Below are 12,082 nucleotides of genomic sequence, written 5' to 3'. Positions count from 1 at the left end.
GGGTTAACAAATTCCAGTGGCAGGCCCATGTTCCCCAGGAAGCAAGTACTTCCTCCTGCTCCCTTCAGTGGGAAAAGACATAGGAGGTGTATTTCTCTAAGCAGGGGCTCTGCGTAGGTGGCACTGCATTGCTTTGGGAAGCATCCATGCTAAGTGCAGAGTAGCAGCAGACCCCACAGCTGAGACGTGAATTGGGACTGTTAAGGAAGGGCACTGGGAGGGTGAGGAGGGCAGAGGAAAATGCTTTAAAAAAGCATCTGCAAGTTCCTACACACCCGCTGAAAACCCATACCAGGGATGGGGCTCGAACCCATGCGGACAACTGTCCATTGGATCTTAAGTCCAACGCCTTAACCACTCGGCCACCCTGGTGAGACCCTAGGCCCTGCCTTACTCAGCTCCCTTTTCATGCTGGCTGCTCCAGCGCAGGCTGTCCAGCAAGAGGTGATTGCAGAGTAAAAAGGCTTTTGCAGGAGGATAAAGGTAATTGCTTATGACAAACACACTGTGTGACACCTAACTTTTCCCCACTCGTACTTTATGGGCAATCTATACAGTGGAGTTAGCTTAGTCACAATAAGGAAGTGAGCAAGGCAGGCTCACAAGAGCATCTCCTCCCTGGTGGTCTAGTGGCTAGGATTCGGCGCTTTCACCGCCGCGGCCCGGGTTCGATTCCCGGTCAGGGAAGATCCCTCTAAGACGTAGACGTGTGTAATTTGTCCACGCAGCTCAGCTTTTTTTAATCGAAGGTCCTTAAAAAGGCACCCCGACCTATAGACGAAAGCAGAGGAAAGGGGCTGGGTCCCCTGTGTCCCAGGTTGCTTTGCTCCCATTGCCCTCAGCCACCTTCATGCGCACGCAGTCCCCCACCCAGTCAGGTGCTCTATGTGGGCGTAAAGTGCAGTACCAGCTCATCAGAAAGGTAAATTGCTGGAAAACCCGGCTGCGATGTATACATCTACTTTGGAGCACTCTTCTCCCTTGCACTCTTGAATCGGTCATTCGCAATGTATTCTTCCAGCAAGCTGAATAACGAGGTAGGTGTGAGAAGGTGTACCAGCTGTCTTTGAGCTATCAGCGGCCACTAGGTGTCCCTCTTGTGATTTCCCGGGGATCCCGATTGTACAGGAATTCGTCGGTTCAGTAGCACGGGGGAGGGGATGGCCTGTGCTTGGAAGTGACAAACAGTCTGGTGGAATCATGAGTGTTTTTTCAAGTTCTGATTCATATTCGCTGTAGAATAAAATATGCTTTCAGCCCCCATGAGCTTTGTCACTAGGAGAGCAGTGTAGGAACTTTTGCTGTATGGCTGTGGGTTCCCTGGTGGTCTAGTGGTTAGGATTCGGCGCTCTCACCGCCGCGGCCCGGGTTCGATTCCCGGTCAGGGAACAGTCCTTCTTCTGCCCTTGAATGCTTTTCCTTCCCGCAGGTCAGGGCTTCTCAAAATGAATTTGCTTTTCTGACAAACAGTTTGCCTAGCATCCCGCAATCTGGCTCCTAATTTGATTTTCGCAAGGTTCCCTTTGAGTTGCTTTCCTCGGCGGGAGGAAAATCTCTTGTGCAAGGCTCTTGAGGAAGTGAGATTCTGTATTCCGAGGTGCGCTTCTTTTCGTAGGCTTCTGACCACATGGTGTGCGGCAGGAAGTCATCTTTGACAGGGCCGCAGGCTTTGTCTCCAAATGGCATCCCGGACCCACTGCAACCCACCTTTTTGCTGAAACGGAAGTCTGGTTCAGGGTAAGAAAAAGCTGAGCTGCACGTACCGAAAGCAGCAGAGCCCAGCGGCGGAGAGGGTGTGGCCAGGGCTGTCTGATTTGCATAGTGACCAGTGGCATCTTGGGAATGTACAGGCTTTGGAGCCTAACGGGTGCTGCAGGGGTCTGCCTGGCCGGAGAAATGCCTGTCTGGCGCTCCCCTCAGGACACACGTGTCTTCCGTTCGAGCATGGAGGGTGAGGGACATGGGTCACCCTCATATACAGGGGTGTGGGCATGGGCAGGATGGGGCGTGGGGGACCCGTCAGGGCATTGCCCGTTTGGAAGCCCGTTCGGAAGGCAAGAGGAGGCGGAGGCGGAGGCGGGAATCTCTGCTCAATTTTTTCCCGAGGCCTGGGGACAAGCCTTTGCACATTTGATCCAGCCGGGCCTGCATCAGCAGATCCTGCTCCGATGGCAAGGGAGAGCCTGCAGGTGTAAATCAAAGAAAGGGGAGAAATCCGCAAGAGGCGGGTTAACAAATTCCAGTGGCAGGCCCATGTTCCCCAGGAAGCAAGTACTTCCTCCTGCTCCCTTCAGTGGGAAAAGACATAGGAGGTGTATTTCTCTAAGCAGGGGCTCTGCGTAGGTGGCACTGCATTGCTTTGGCAAACATCCATGCTAAGTGCAGAGTAGCAGCAGACCCCACAGCTGAGACGTGAATTGGGACTGTTAAGGAAGGGCACTGGGAGGGTGAGGAGGGCAGAGGAAAATGCTTTACAAAAGCATCTGCAAGTTCCTACACACCCGCTGAAAACCCATACCAGGGATGGGGCTCGAACCCATGCGGACAACTGTCCATTGGATCTTAAGTCCAACGCCTTAACCACTCGGCCACCCTGGTGAGACCCTAGGCCCTGCCTTACTCAGCTCCCTTTTCATGCTGGCTGCTCCAGCGCAGGCTGTCCAGCAAGAGGTGATTGCAGAGTAAAAAGGCTTTTGCAGGAGGATAAAGGTAATTGCTTATGACAAACACACTGTGTGACACCTAACTTTTCCCCACTCGTACTTTATGGGCAATCTATACAGTGGAGTTAGCTTAGTCACAATAAGGAAGTGAGCAAGGCAGGCTCACAAGAGCATCTCCTCCCTGGTGGTCTAGTGGCTAGGATTCGGCGCTTTCACCGCCGCGGCCCGGGTTCGATTCCCGGTCAGGGAAGATCCCTCTAAGACGTAGACGTGTGTAATTTGTCCACGCAGCTCAGCTTTTTTTAATCGAAGGTCCTTAAAAAGGCACCCCGACCTATAGACGAAAGCAGAGGAAAGGGGCTGGGTCCCCTGTGTCCCAGGTTGCTTTGCTCCCATTGCCCTCAGCCACCTTCATGCGCACGCAGTCCCCCACCCAGTCAGGTGCTCTATGTGGGCGTAAAGTGCAGTACCAGCTCATCAGAAAGGTAAATTGCTGGAAAACCCGGCTGCGATGTATACATCTACTTTGGAGCACTCTTCTCCCTTGCACTCTTGAATCGGTCATTCGCAATGTATTCTTCCAGCAAGCTGAATAACGAGGTAGGTGTGAGAAGGTGTACCAGCTGTCTTTGAGCTATCAGCGGCCACTAGGTGTCCCTCTTGTGATTTCCCGGGGATCCCGATTGTACAGGAATTCGTCGGTTCAGTAGCACGGGGGAGGGGATGGCCTGTGCTTGGAAGTGACAAACAGTCTGGTGGAATCATGAGTGTTTTTTCAAGTTCTGATTCATATTCGCTGTAGAATAAAATATGCTTTCAGCCCCCATGAGCTTTGTCACTAGGAGAGCAGTGTAGGAACTTTTGCTGTATGGCTGTGGGTTCCCTGGTGGTCTAGTGGTTAGGATTCGGCGCTCTCACCGCCGCGGCCCGGGTTCGATTCCCGGTCAGGGAACAGTCCTTCTTCTGCCCTTGAATGCTTTTCCTTCCCGCAGGTCAGGGCTTCTCAAAATGAATTTGCTTTTCTGACAAACAGTTTGCCTAGCATCCCGCAATCTGGCTCCTAATTTGATTTTCGCAAGGTTCCCTTTGAGTTGCTTTCCTCGGCGGGAGGAAAATCTCTTGTGCAAGGCTCTTGAGGAAGTGAGATTCTGTATTCCGAGGTGCGCTTCTTTTCGTAGGCTTCTGACCACATGGTGTGCGGCAGGAAGTCATCTTTGACAGGGCCGCAGGCTTTGTCTCCAAATGGCATCCCGGACCCACTGCAACCCACCTTTTTGCTGAAACGGAAGTCTGGTTCAGGGTAAGAAAAAGCTGAGCTGCACGTACCGAAAGCAGCAGATCCCAGCGGCGGAGAGGGTGTGGCCAGGGCTGTCTGATTTGCATAGTGACCAGTGGCATCTTGGGAATGTACAGGCTTTGGAGCCTAACGGGTGCTGCAGGGGTCTGCCTGGCCGGAGAAATGCCTGTCTGGCGCTCCCCTCAGGACACACGTGTCTTCCGTTCGAGCATGGAGGGTGAGGGACATGGGTCACCCTCATATACAGGGGTGTGGGCATGGGCAGGATGGGGCGTGGGGGACCCGTCAGGGCATTGCCCGTTTGGAAGCCCGTTCGGAAGGCAAGAGGAGGCGGAGGCGGAGGCGGGAATCTCTGCTCAATTTTTTCCCGAGGCCTGGGGACAAGCCTTTGCACATTTGATCCAGCCGGGCCTGCATCAGCAGATCCTGCTCCGATGGCAAGGGAGAGCCTGCAGGTGTAAATCAAAGAAAGGGGAGAAATCCGCAAGAGGCGGGTTAACAAATTCCAGTGGCAGGCCCATGTTCCCCAGGAAGCAAGTACTTCCTCCTGCTCCCTTCAGTGGGAAAAGACATAGGAGGTGTATTTCTCTAAGCAGGGGCTCTGCGTAGGTGGCACTGCATTGCTTTGGGAAGCATCCATGCTAAGTGCAGAGTAGCAGCAGACCCCACAGCTGAGACGTGAATTGGGACTGTTAAGGAAGGGCACTGGGAGGGTGAGGAGGGCAGAGGAAAATGCTTTAAAAAAGCATCTGCAAGTTCCTACACACCCGCTGAAAACCCATACCAGGGATGGGGCTCGAACCCATGCGGACAACTGTCCATTGGATCTTAAGTCCAACGCCTTAACCACTCGGCCACCCTGGTGAGACCCTAGGCCCTGCCTTACTCAGCTCCCTTTTCATGCTGGCTGCTCCAGCGCAGGCTGTCCAGCAAGAGGTGATTGCAGAGTAAAAAGGCTTTTGCAGGAGGATAAAGGTAATTGCTTATGACAAACACACTGTGTGACACCTAACTTTTCCCCACTCGTACTTTATGGGCAATCTATACAGTGGAGTTAGCTTAGTCACAATAAGGAAGTGAGCAAGGCAGGCTCACAAGAGCATCTCCTCCCTGGTGGTCTAGTGGCTAGGATTCGGCGCTTTCACCGCCGCGGCCCGGGTTCGATTCCCGGTCAGGGAAGATCCCTCTAAGACGTAGACGTGTGTAATTTGTCCACGCAGCTCAGCTTTTTTTAATCGAAGGTCCTTAAAAAGGCACCCCGACCTATAGACGAAAGCAGAGGAAAGGGGCTGGGTCCCCTGTGTCCCAGGTTGCTTTGCTCCCATTGCCCTCAGCCACCTTCATGCGCACGCAGTCCCCCACCCAGTCAGGTGCTCTATGTGGGCGTAAAGTGCAGTACCAGCTCATCAGAAAGGTAAATTGCTGGAAAACCCGGCTGCGATGTATACATCTACTTTGGAGCACTCTTCTCCCTTGCACTCTTGAATCGGTCATTCGCAATGTATTCTTCCAGCAAGCTGAATAACGAGGTAGGTGTGAGAAGGTGTACCAGCTGTCTTTGAGCTATCAGCGGCCACTAGGTGTCCCTCTTGTGATTTCCCGGGGATCCCGATTGTACAGGAATTCGTCGGTTCAGTAGCACGGGGGAGGGGATGGCCTGTGCTTGGAAGTGACAAACAGTCTGGTGGAATCATGAGTGTTTTTTCAAGTTCTGATTCATATTCGCTGTAGAATAAAATATGCTTTCAGCCCCCATGAGCTTTGTCACTAGGAGAGCAGTGTAGGAACTTTTGCTGTATGGCTGTGGGTTCCCTGGTGGTCTAGTGGTTAGGATTCGGCGCTCTCACCGCCGCGGCCCGGGTTCGATTCCCGGTCAGGGAACAGTCCTTCTTCTGCCCTTGAATGCTTTTCCTTCCCGCAGGTCAGGGCTTCTCAAAATGAATTTGCTTTTCTGACAAACAGTTTGCCTAGCATCCCGCAATCTGGCTCCTAATTTGATTTTCGCAAGGTTCCCTTTGAGTTGCTTTCCTCGGCGGGAGGAAAATCTCTTGTGCAAGGCTCTTGAGGAAGTGAGATTCTGTATTCCGAGGTGCGCTTCTTTTCGTAGGCTTCTGACCACATGGTGTGCGGCAGGAAGTCATCTTTGACAGGGCCGCAGGCTTTGTCTCCAAATGGCATCCCGGACCCACTGCAACCCACCTTTTTGCTGAAACGGAAGTCTGGTTCAGGGTAAGAAAAAGCTGAGCTGCACGTACCGAAAGCAGCAGAGCCCAGCGGCGGAGAGGGTGTGGCCAGGGCTGTCTGATTTGCATAGTGACCAGTGGCATCTTGGGAATGTACAGGCTTTGGAGCCTAACGGGTGCTGCAGGGGTCTGCCTGGCCGGAGAAATGCCTGTCTGGCGCTCCCCTCAGGACACACGTGTCTTCCGTTCGAGCATGGAGGGTGAGGGACATGGGTCACCCTCATATACAGGGGTGTGGGCATGGGCAGGATGGGGCGTGGGGGACCCGTCAGGGCATTGCCCGTTTGGAAGCCCGTTCGGAAGGCAAGAGGAGGCGGAGGCGGAGGCGGGAATCTCTGCTCAATTTTTTCCCGAGGCCTGGGGACAAGCCTTTGCACATTTGATCCAGCCGGGCCTGCATCAGCAGATCCTGCTCCGATGGCAAGGGAGAGCCTGCAGGTGTAAATCAAAGAAAGGGGAGAAATCCGCAAGAGGCGGGTTAACAAATTCCAGTGGCAGGCCCATGTTCCCCAGGAAGCAAGTACTTCCTCCTGCTCCCTTCAGTGGGAAAAGACATAGGAGGTGTATTTCTCTAAGCAGGGGCTCTGCGTAGGTGGCACTGCATTGCTTTGGGAAGCATCCATGCTAAGTGCAGAGTAGCAGCAGACCCCACAGCTGAGACGTGAATTGGGACTGTTAAGGAAGGGCACTGGGAGGGTGAGGAGGGCAGAGGAAAATGCTTTAAAAAAGCATCTGCAAGTTCCTACACACCCGCTGAAAACCCATACCAGGGATGGGGCTCGAACCCATGCGGACAACTGTCCATTGGATCTTAAGTCCAACGCCTTAACCACTCGGCCACCCTGGTGAGACCCTAGGCCCTGCCTTACTCAGCTCCCTTTTCATGCTGGCTGCTCCAGCGCAGGCTGTCCAGCAAGAGGTGATTGCAGAGTAAAAAGGCTTTTGCAGGAGGATAAAGGTAATTGCTTATGACAAACACACTGTGTGACACCTAACTTTTCCCCACTCGTACTTTATGGGCAATCTATACAGTGGAGTTAGCTTAGTCACAATAAGGAAGTGAGCAAGGCAGGCTCACAAGAGCATCTCCTCCCTGGTGGTCTAGTGGCTAGGATTCGGCGCTTTCACCGCCGCGGCCCGGGTTCGATTCCCGGTCAGGGAAGATCCCTCTAAGACGTAGACGTGTGTAATTTGTCCACGCAGCTCAGCTTTTTTTAATCGAAGGTCCTTAAAAAGGCACCCCGACCTATAGACGAAAGCAGAGGAAAGGGGCTGGGTCCCCTGTGTCCCAGGTTGCTTTGCTCCCATTGCCCTCAGCCACCTTCATGCGCACGCAGTCCCCCACCCAGTCAGGTGCTCTATGTGGGCGTAAAGTGCAGTACCAGCTCATCAGAAAGGTAAATTGCTGGAAAACCCGGCTGCGATGTATACATCTACTTTGGAGCACTCTTCTCCCTTGCACTCTTGAATCGGTCATTCGCAATGTATTCTTCCAGCAAGCTGAATAACGAGGTAGGTGTGAGAAGGTGTACCAGCTGTCTTTGAGCTATCAGCGGCCACTAGGTGTCCCTCTTGTGATTTCCCGGGGATCCCGATTGTACAGGAATTCGTCGGTTCAGTAGCACGGGGGAGGGGATGGCCTGTGCTTGGAAGTGACAAACAGTCTGGTGGAATCATGAGTGTTTTTTCAAGTTCTGATTCATATTCGCTGTAGAATAAAATATGCTTTCAGCCCCCATGAGCTTTGTCACTAGGAGAGCAGTGTAGGAACTTTTGCTGTATGGCTGTGGGTTCCCTGGTGGTCTAGTGGTTAGGATTCGGCGCTCTCACCGCCGCGGCCCGGGTTCGATTCCCGGTCAGGGAACAGTCCTTCTTCTGCCCTTGAATGCTTTTCCTTCCCGCAGGTCAGGGCTTCTCAAAATGAATTTGCTTTTCTGACAAACAGTTTGCCTAGCATCCCGCAATCTGGCTCCTAATTTGATTTTCGCAAGGTTCCCTTTGAGTTGCTTTCCTCGGCGGGAGGAAAATCTCTTGTGCAAGGCTCTTGAGGAAGTGAGATTCTGTATTCCGAGGTGCGCTTCTTTTCGTAGGCTTCTGACCACATGGTGTGCGGCAGGAAGTCATCTTTGACAGGGCCGCAGGCTTTGTCTCCAAATGGCATCCCGGACCCACTGCAACCCACCTTTTTGCTGAAACGGAAGTCTGGTTCAGGGTAAGAAAAAGCTGAGCTGCACGTACCGAAAGCAGCAGAGCCCAGCGGCGGAGAGGGTGTGGCCAGGGCTGTCTGATTTGCATAGTGACCAGTGGCATCTTGGGAATGTACAGGCTTTGGAGCCTAACGGGTGCTGCAGGGGTCTGCCTGGCCGGAGAAATGCCTGTCTGGCGCTCCCCTCAGGACACACGTGTCTTCCGTTCGAGCATGGAGGGTGAGGGACATGGGTCACCCTCATATACAGGGGTGTGGGCATGGGCAGGATGGGGCGTGGGGGACCCGTCAGGGCATTGCCCGTTTGGAAGCCCGTTCGGAAGGCAAGAGGAGGCGGAGGCGGGAATCTCTGCTCAATTTTTTCCCGAGGCCTGGGGACAAGCCTTTGCACATTTGATCCAGCCGGGCCTGCATCAGCAGATCCTGCTCCGATGGCAAGGGAGAGCCTGCAGGTGTAAATCAAAGAAAGGGGAGAAATCCGCAAGAGGCGGGTTAACAAATTCCAGTGGCAGGCCCATGTTCCCCAGGAAGCAAGTACTTCCTCCTGCTCCCTTCAGTGGGAAAAGACATAGGAGGTGTATTTCTCTAAGCAGGGGCTCTGCGTAGGTGGCACTGCATTGCTTTGGCAAACATCCATGCTAAGTGCAGAGTAGCAGCAGACCCCACAGCTGAGACGTGAATTGGGACTGTTAAGGAAGGGCACTGGGAGGGTGAGGAGGGCAGAGGAAAATGCTTTACAAAAGCATCTGCAAGTTCCTACACACCCGCTGAAAACCCATACCAGGGATGGGGCTCGAACCCATGCGGACAACTGTCCATTGGATCTTAAGTCCAACGCCTTAACCACTCGGCCACCCTGGTGAGACCCTAGGCCCTGCCTTACTCAGCTCCCTTTTCATGCTGGCTGCTCCAGCGCAGGCTGTCCAGCAAGAGGTGATTGCAGAGTAAAAAGGCTTTTGCAGGAGGATAAAGGTAATTGCTTATGACAAACACACTGTGTGACACCTAACTTTTCCCCACTCGTACTTTATGGGCAATCTATACAGTGGAGTTAGCTTAGTCACAATAAGGAAGTGAGCAAGGCAGGCTCACAAGAGCATCTCCTCCCTGGTGGTCTAGTGGCTAGGATTCGGCGCTTTCACCGCCGCGGCCCGGGTTCGATTCCCGGTCAGGGAAGATCCCTCTAAGACGTAGACGTGTGTAATTTGTCCACGCAGCTCAGCTTTTTTTAATCGAAGGTCCTTAAAAAGGCACCCCGACCTATAGACGAAAGCAGAGGAAAGGGGCTGGGTCCCCTGTGTCCCAGGTTGCTTTGCTCCCATTGCCCTCAGCCACCTTCATGCGCACGCAGTCCCCCACCCAGTCAGGTGCTCTATGTGGGCGTAAAGTGCAGTACCAGCTCATCAGAAAGGTAAATTGCTGGAAAACCCGGCTGCGATGTATACATCTACTTTGGAGCACTCTTCTCCCTTGCACTCTTGAATCGGTCATTCGCAATGTATTCTTCCAGCAAGCTGAATAACGAGGTAGGTGTGAGAAGGTGTACCAGCTGTCTTTGAGCTATCAGCGGCCACTAGGTGTCCCTCTTGTGATTTCCCGGGGATCCCGATTGTACAGGAATTCGTCGGTTCAGTAGCACGGGGGAGGGGATGGCCTGTGCTTGGAAGTGACAAACAGTCTGGTGGAATCATGAGTGTTTTTTCAAGTTCTGATTCATATTCGCTGTAGAATAAAATATGCTTTCAGCCCCCATGAGCTTTGTCACTAGGAGAGCAGTGTAGGAACTTTTGCTGTATGGCTGTGGGTTCCCTGGTGGTCTAGTGGTTAGGATTCGGCGCTCTCACCGCCGCGGCCCGGGTTCGATTCCCGGTCAGGGAACAGTCCTTCTTCTGCCCTTGAATGCTTTTCCTTCCCGCAGGTCAGGGCTTCTCAAAATGAATTTGCTTTTCTGACAAACAGTTTGCCTAGCATCCCGCAATCTGGCTCCTAATTTGATTTTCGCAAGGTTCCCTTTGAGTTGCTTTCCTCGGCGGGAGGAAAATCTCTTGTGCAAGGCTCTTGAGGAAGTGAGATTCTGTATTCCGAGGTGCGCTTCTTTTCGTAGGCTTCTGACCACATGGTGTGCGGCAGGAAGTCATCTTTGACAGGGCCGCAGGCTTTGTCTCCAAATGGCATCCCGGACCCACTGCAACCCACCTTTTTGCTGAAACGGAAGTCTGGTTCAGGGTAAGAAAAAGCTGAGCTGCACGTACCGAAAGCAGCAGATCCCAGCGGCGGAGAGGGTGTGGCCAGGGCTGTCTGATTTGCATAGTGACCAGTGGCATCTTGGGAATGTACAGGCTTTGGAGCCTAACGGGTGCTGCAGGGGTCTGCCTGGCCGGAGAAATGCCTGTCTGGCGCTCCCCTCAGGACACACGTGTCTTCCGTTCGAGCATGGAGGGTGAGGGACATGGGTCACCCTCATATACAGGGGTGTGGGCATGGGCAGGATGGGGCGTGGGGGACCCGTCAGGGCATTGCCCGTTTGGAAGCCCGTTCGGAAGGCAAGAGGAGGCGGAGGCGGAGGCGGGAATCTCTGCTCAATTTTTTCCCGAGGCCTGGGGACAAGCCTTTGCACATTTGATCCAGCCGGGCCTGCATCAGCAGATCCTGCTCCGATGGCAAGGGAGAGCCTGCAGGTGTAAATCAAAGAAAGGGGAGAAATCCGCAAGAGGCGGGTTAACAAATTCCAGTGGCAGGCCCATGTTCCCCAGGAAGCAAGTACTTCCTCCTGCTCCCTTCAGTGGGAAAAGACATAGGAGGTGTATTTCTCTAAGCAGGGGCTCTGCGTAGGTGGCACTGCATTGCTTTGGGAAGCATCCATGCTAAGTGCAGAGTAGCAGCAGACCCCACAGCTGAGACGTGAATTGGGACTGTTAAGGAAGGGCACTGGGAGGGTGAGGAGGGCAGAGGAAAATGCTTTAAAAAAGCATCTGCAAGTTCCTACACACCCGCTGAAAACCCATACCAGGGATGGGGCTTGAACCCATGCGGACAACTGTCCATTGGATCTTAAGTCCAACGCCTTAACCACTCGGCCACCCTGGTGAGACCCTAGGCCCTGCCTTACTCAGCTCCCTTTTCATGCTGGCTGCTCCAGCGCAGGCTGTCCAGCAAGAGGTGATTGCAGAGTAAAAAGGCTTTTGCAGGAGGATAAAGGTAATTGCTTATGACAAACACACTGTGTGACACCTAACTTTTCCCCACTCGTACTTTATGGGCAATCTATACAGTGGAGTTAGCTTAGTCACAATAAGGAAGTGAGCAAGGCAGGCTCACAAGAGCATCTCCTCCCTGGTGGTCTAGTGGCTAGGATTCGGCGCTTTCACCGCCGCGGCCCGGGTTCGATTCCCGGTCAGGGAAGATCCCTCTAAGACGTAGACGTGTGTAATTTGTCCACGCAGCTCAGCTTTTTTTAATCGAAGGTCCTTAAAAAGGCACCCCGACCTATAGACGAAAGCAGAGGAAAGGGGCTGGGTCCCCTGTGTCCCAGGTTGCTTTGCTCCCATTGCCCTCAGCCACCTTCATGCGCACGCAGTCCCCCACCCAGTCAGGTGCTCTATGTGGGCGTAAAGTGCAGTACCAGCTCATCAGAAAGGTAAATTGCTGGAAAACCCGGCTGCGATGTATACAT

General features: G+C 53.4%; 16 non-coding genes across 16 annotated transcripts; 11 read left to right on the top strand and 5 right to left on the bottom strand.

The window, feature by feature from the left end:
• Positions 1-289: 289 nt before the first annotated feature.
• Positions 290-372, bottom strand: TRNAL-UAA (transfer RNA leucine (anticodon UAA)). Its single transcript has one exon. It is a non-coding gene; the product is annotated as a tRNA-Leu (tRNA).
• Positions 373-615: 243 nt separating this feature from the next.
• Positions 616-687, top strand: TRNAE-UUC (transfer RNA glutamic acid (anticodon UUC)). The gene has a single exon. It is a non-coding gene; the product is annotated as a tRNA-Glu (tRNA).
• Positions 688-1,317: 630 nt separating this feature from the next.
• Positions 1,318-1,389, top strand: TRNAE-CUC (transfer RNA glutamic acid (anticodon CUC)). Its single transcript has one exon. It is a non-coding gene; the product is annotated as a tRNA-Glu (tRNA).
• Positions 1,390-2,515: 1,126 nt separating this feature from the next.
• TRNAL-UAA (transfer RNA leucine (anticodon UAA)) lies at positions 2,516-2,598 on the bottom strand. Its single transcript has one exon. It is a non-coding gene; the product is annotated as a tRNA-Leu (tRNA).
• Positions 2,599-2,841: 243 nt separating this feature from the next.
• TRNAE-UUC (transfer RNA glutamic acid (anticodon UUC)) lies at positions 2,842-2,913 on the top strand. Its single transcript has one exon. It is a non-coding gene; the product is annotated as a tRNA-Glu (tRNA).
• Positions 2,914-3,543: 630 nt separating this feature from the next.
• Positions 3,544-3,615, top strand: TRNAE-CUC (transfer RNA glutamic acid (anticodon CUC)). Its single transcript has one exon. It is a non-coding gene; the product is annotated as a tRNA-Glu (tRNA).
• A 1,126-nt stretch (positions 3,616-4,741) lies between these two features.
• Positions 4,742-4,824, bottom strand: TRNAL-UAA (transfer RNA leucine (anticodon UAA)). The gene has a single exon. It is a non-coding gene; the product is annotated as a tRNA-Leu (tRNA).
• Positions 4,825-5,067: 243 nt separating this feature from the next.
• On the top strand, positions 5,068-5,139 carry TRNAE-UUC (transfer RNA glutamic acid (anticodon UUC)). Its single transcript has one exon. It is a non-coding gene; the product is annotated as a tRNA-Glu (tRNA).
• A 630-nt stretch (positions 5,140-5,769) lies between these two features.
• TRNAE-CUC (transfer RNA glutamic acid (anticodon CUC)) lies at positions 5,770-5,841 on the top strand. The gene has a single exon. It is a non-coding gene; the product is annotated as a tRNA-Glu (tRNA).
• A 1,126-nt stretch (positions 5,842-6,967) lies between these two features.
• On the bottom strand, positions 6,968-7,050 carry TRNAL-UAA (transfer RNA leucine (anticodon UAA)). The gene has a single exon. It is a non-coding gene; the product is annotated as a tRNA-Leu (tRNA).
• Positions 7,051-7,293: 243 nt separating this feature from the next.
• TRNAE-UUC (transfer RNA glutamic acid (anticodon UUC)) lies at positions 7,294-7,365 on the top strand. Its single transcript has one exon. It is a non-coding gene; the product is annotated as a tRNA-Glu (tRNA).
• A 630-nt stretch (positions 7,366-7,995) lies between these two features.
• Positions 7,996-8,067, top strand: TRNAE-CUC (transfer RNA glutamic acid (anticodon CUC)). The gene has a single exon. It is a non-coding gene; the product is annotated as a tRNA-Glu (tRNA).
• A 1,120-nt stretch (positions 8,068-9,187) lies between these two features.
• On the bottom strand, positions 9,188-9,270 carry TRNAL-UAA (transfer RNA leucine (anticodon UAA)). The gene has a single exon. It is a non-coding gene; the product is annotated as a tRNA-Leu (tRNA).
• Positions 9,271-9,513: 243 nt separating this feature from the next.
• On the top strand, positions 9,514-9,585 carry TRNAE-UUC (transfer RNA glutamic acid (anticodon UUC)). The gene has a single exon. It is a non-coding gene; the product is annotated as a tRNA-Glu (tRNA).
• A 630-nt stretch (positions 9,586-10,215) lies between these two features.
• On the top strand, positions 10,216-10,287 carry TRNAE-CUC (transfer RNA glutamic acid (anticodon CUC)). The gene has a single exon. It is a non-coding gene; the product is annotated as a tRNA-Glu (tRNA).
• Positions 10,288-11,739: 1,452 nt separating this feature from the next.
• On the top strand, positions 11,740-11,811 carry TRNAE-UUC (transfer RNA glutamic acid (anticodon UUC)). The gene has a single exon. It is a non-coding gene; the product is annotated as a tRNA-Glu (tRNA).
• Positions 11,812-12,082: the final 271 nt, after the last annotated feature.

Source organism: Triturus cristatus, chromosome 5_2 (genome assembly GCF_964204655.1).
Source record: "Triturus cristatus chromosome 5_2, aTriCri1.1, whole genome shotgun sequence".
Lineage (NCBI taxonomy): Eukaryota > Metazoa > Chordata > Amphibia > Caudata > Salamandridae > Triturus > Triturus cristatus.
The sequence above is the reverse complement of the archived record's forward strand: the minus strand, read 5'-3'. Positions and strand labels throughout refer to the sequence as shown.